Source organism: Aythya fuligula, chromosome 2, assembly GCF_009819795.1.
Source record: "Aythya fuligula isolate bAytFul2 chromosome 2, bAytFul2.pri, whole genome shotgun sequence".
In the NCBI taxonomy this organism is placed as follows: domain Eukaryota; kingdom Metazoa; phylum Chordata; class Aves; order Anseriformes; family Anatidae; genus Aythya; species Aythya fuligula.
The window spans coordinates 138,705,119-138,710,109 of record NC_045560.1 but is presented as its reverse complement, the minus strand read 5'-3'; positions in this window follow the sequence as shown (position 1 = coordinate 138,710,109).

Below are 4,991 nucleotides of genomic sequence, written 5' to 3'. Positions count from 1 at the left end.
CATAAGAAATAGTGTATTCTTGCACAATAGAAAATGCTAGAGAGAGGATTTGCTCTTTACTACACAGATTACTACTCTTTACTCTCTACTACTCAGATTAATTAAGTTTTCTATCAAGATAAACCTTTAATACTTTCACCAACAAGAGCGGGACATATGTCAGATATCAGAGTATGCCTTGCAGAAAGCTTGTCCTTTGGGAAACTGCTGGAGCTATTAGCAGATCAATTTTTTTCCTCCAAGTAGCCAACTGATTTACGGTTGCTTTTCCCTCTAGCTGTTACTTTATCGTAATAATTTAAGCATTGAATGTATTAAACTAAATACATTGTCAGACAGAAATAGATAAACTTCAACTGACCTCCCAGGGAGAATTGAATGCCTCACTGATAAAGGATAAATCAGGCCATCCAGACTTATCCATCATATAAACATTATGATGAAAAGCCCATACAGAGACTTGTTTCCACTTGCTCACTGGGTGAAGCTTTCTGACTCTGAAGGAGTCCAAAGGCCCCACTGCAAAACTGCCCACCAAGACTGGGGATGGAAGAAGATTAAGCCACAGAAACAAATGAATTGGTCCAGGACATTCAAGTATTTCACAAAACAATGTAAGCCGGGGGGCAGTGCTACAGCTCAGCAGTGACAGCTCTGAACATGGGGGGCTGCCCTGGCTCTGCCCGATGAGCGTGGTGGTGGAGCCCGTGGCATTCCTGAGGCCTGGCTTCTCACATCCCCAGGCAGCCTGGCCTCAGCAACAACACACCACGGCTGTGGGCATGCTGGGCAGCACCTACCTTGTCTGCCCACTGATGGACCCAACACGACATGGAGTTATGGGGGCTGCTGGGGTAGGCACAGTGAGATTTTCACCATAGAATCAGAATCATTAAGGTTGGAAAAGCCCTCCAAGATCACCTGGCCCAACCATCCCCCTGCCACCAATGTCACCCACTGAACCATGTCCCCAAGCACCACGTCCAACCTCTTCTTGAGCACCCCCAGGGACGGTGACTCCACCACCTCCCTGGGCAACCCATCCCAGTGCCTGGCTGCTTTTTCTGAGAAGGAATGTCTCCTGATTTTCAACCTGAACCTCCCTTGAGCAGAGTCCCATAGCTAGCTCCACAGATACTTTAACGGATAAAATCTTGCATTAAAATTGTTGCATATGCTAAACTGCAAGTCTCAGTTGACTTGCATCTTAATTGCACTAGTGAAATGGCGCTGGAAATGGTCAAGCACAACGCTGAATCACTGTCTCACAGGGAGATGAAATTGTGTTCTGGCCAGAACGGAGGAAGACCTACCAAATTCCTGTGAATAAAATGTCTTTTTGAGTCCTTCTTTGATTTATGTTTTTTGTTTGTTTGTTTGTTTGTTTGTTTGTTTTTGCAAGGGGTGCTCATCTAACTATGCTTCTCTGTGGCATAACTTTGCTTCTTGTGTGGTTTCTGTGCTTCTGTCCTTGTAACTTTGCTGTAATTGCAACACCTCTTGGCTGATTACAAAGCTACATGTCACAAATGAGTGAGACAGTTTCCCATTGTCAAGCACAGAAACTTTCAGTATGTGTGCCCTGAATATATCTAATGCTGTTGAGGTTATATTATTTTAAAAGACAAAGTTCTCCCTTGTTTTTTCATTGCTTGTCCTTCCTTGTTTTGTCCTGCTGGCTTGGTGACTTTCTCCTTCTCTCCTTAGGAAACCTCATCCCAATTAGCAGCTTCTCTCAGTGTCTGTTCTTATGACGATCTTCTCTACTGAAATCACATTTTAGGAAAAACAGCTTTGAGTAATTTCCAAGGTGAGTTCTGCCTTGAACCAGCCTGATGCATTTGTATCACATCCACTCACTGGCGTTTCAGTGACATGTCTTCACATTTCATTAATGATACACTCTTGGATTGTTAATCTCTTCAGATGGAAGTCCAGGTTGCAGCTCTGCCTGTAGGAACCTGGAAACAGAGCAAGTCCAAGAGAGGCAACATCAGTGACCCAAACCCGTAGCCAAGGAACCTTTCCACCTGCTTCAGCATCCTCGAATCCTCCGTCTTTGTCTGGGTCATTCAAGACTGGCAGGTACTCTCTGATAGTAGGTATGATACTACTAGAGTTAGGCCTGGGGATAATGCAGCTTCCCAGGTAGCTTAAGACACCAACTAATTAAACAATTTAGTATTAATTTTCTCAAAGACTTCATCTGGCAGATCCAGTTTTATATGATCAGGCAGAGCACTAGGAAGATAAAGTGGGATGCCTAACAACTTCATAAAAAAAAGGGAGCTTTGTTCATCCTGAATACACGACCAACCCAGAACATATTTCTTGCTATTAAGCTCCTTTTGGTGGCCATTAACAATCCCACCGTCATCTCTGTAACTCACAAACTTAACACTTCCATTTCACAAAAAGTGATTTTTTTCCACTCTGCTCTTCTTGTAGAAATGGTTCTTCACTTCAGTCACATCTTCCTTTCCCGTTTCTGTTAGTGCTGGGAAACCACCTGTGAGCCATTTAACGAAGGGAAAGTGTTGTGGGTGTAAAGATAGCTCATGTTTGTCATTAGTTTATTTTAACCAGCAAGACCTGAAATCAAGCAAACTTTTATTTTAAATTTACTTTTGATGAACAAAGTTGAAATACAGGAATAACATTAGCAAAGAATTCAGATATAAATGTCCTGGCATGTTTTTAATCTTTTAATTACACTTTGCATCTCAAATACTTTTTAATTGGAAGCAAAATCCAGCTATTATACAGAAACGGATTTGATAGATGTACATCAGAAAGGTACTCCTAGCTCCACTTGCAGAGACACAAAGCAGACAGCTCATGAAGGTGTGGTAGAGGTTACCCAATTCTTCTTTCTTTTTTTTTAATTATGCTTAAATTTTTGTCCATTAAAAAAAGCGTAAGTACCATACGGAACAAAAATAAGTGAAAGAATAAGCACAAAAAGGGTGAAACACAGGAAATAACATTTATTCCCATGAGACTTTAAAATACCTCTGGTGCCAGCCATCTGAATTTTTGCAAATACCAGAGGTTAACACTGGCAGAGATCTTTACCCGTAAACACAGCCAGAGCGGTCAGATACCTTCAAAGACCTATTCAGCAAGTAGTCAGCATCAGTGCAGGGCTGCAGCAGTTCCCTGCCCAGGTGTAGCTTTCTGAAATTGCATCTTGAACCTGGGTGGTCAAACTTCAAAGGCAAACAATTCCGCATCCACCCCAGCTACTGAATTTTTTCCATGCTTTGTGGAATATTAAACTTATTTTTTATTAAAGCAGTTCAACTTTTCATATTTATTTATTTATTTTTAGCCTCTGAAATTCAATGACTGTCTTCAAACCAAGTGCATTCTTTATCTGCTAAAATAAAAAAGACCTGCAGTTCTTCACAAATCGGTTGAACGATTGTCAGACAAAAAGTATGTTGCATTAACTTGTTACTGCTCCATATCTGAACTGGTTTTTGGAAGTTTAAAATAGTGAAACGATTTTAAGATATTTTAAATACTGCAAATGTTTTCTTGTTACCTGCTAGTACCACAGTTCAACTGTTACTAATAGGAATGGGAATGTAGTAGCAACCACTTTGTCCATACCCCAGTTCAGTTTTAGAAAAAAAAAATGTTGGAAGTTTCTGAAATATGTGCATAGCTTTATTTTGTGCTCTATGTAAACTTTATCCCAAGTTTCAGGAAAAGATTAGCCAAAGATATTTAAAGAAAGAATATTACTGTATTGGTAAGTTCAGGCACTGTTTATATCACAAAACAATTTTGTATGTTAAATTTATCTTGGGACTTGAAAGCTTGGTGTAACACATATTTCAAAGTAAATTAAGACAGATCCATTAAGAGAAAGAAGAGAGGTAAAAGACCATTGGTACACACGTTTTTAAGGCTTAGAGAGGTTGTCTTTATCCTCAATTCCAACTTCCTACAAAGGCAGAGAACTAGACTAGCACTGGCTTTATCAGTATTTTCAATTATTGGAGTTACAGAGCATCTATCCAGTCTTTAATGACTGGAGCTGTTAGAGATGCTCCAATAAAAATTTATTTGTAGTTTTAAAAAAGGTCTCTTAATATGAATTACCTATTTTAAAGTTTTAGAACACTCAGTCATGATAATGTTGGTTAGGTAACATGAGAGCAAATAACCAAAACACCTTTTATTAGGCAAACAACACTTCAGAGCTTCTTTATAGTCCATCACTGTAAGGCAATCTTCTAGACCATGGCTCATCTCTGCACCTGTTTCCTTTCAATTTTCCACCCACCATCATTTCTGTAGGCATTCAAATAGCTGTCGAATTTTCCAGCTCCTACTTTGGTGTTTCAAGGTTAAAACATCCAGAGATCACCATCTCTAACTATGAAGTTCACCTTGGGAACTCACACTGTTAGTTATTTATGGCACAGTACTGCGGTCTAATTCTACCACTGATGTATTTCACTTGAAACGAGTGACTGTTTAGTCAGTATTTTGCAGTTCTTTGAAAGTTCATATAATTTTAAGTCCCAAAAAGTATTGCTGTTACTTAAGCATTACTTTGTACTCATCTTTTCAGAACAGTGTCCAGAAGTCGACCTTTTTCCTAAACTGCCTAAAAATGGAAGTAAAATATTTAAGAAGGTCGTAGCAAGAGCATATTGTGGAAATACGCATTCTATATAATCTAAAGGAGGTCTTTAGCTAGAGGTCATGAAAGAAAGAATGCTGTAAATGCTAAGATGAAAGAGCTAATTCAGTTTCTCACTCTTTCATAACCTTCCGTGTTCATCTGAACAATTCCCACCATTGTTCTCGGTCTTGGTTCTCATACAGGAGGGATAAAAGCATTGCAATAATTATTACCTCATAGAGCTCTAAGTAAAAATGCATTAAGGAGTCTTAGGTGCAGAAATACCACAGTAACAGAGAAATAAACACACTGAATCCAGATAAAAAGAAATACCAACTCAAACTTTTTACTA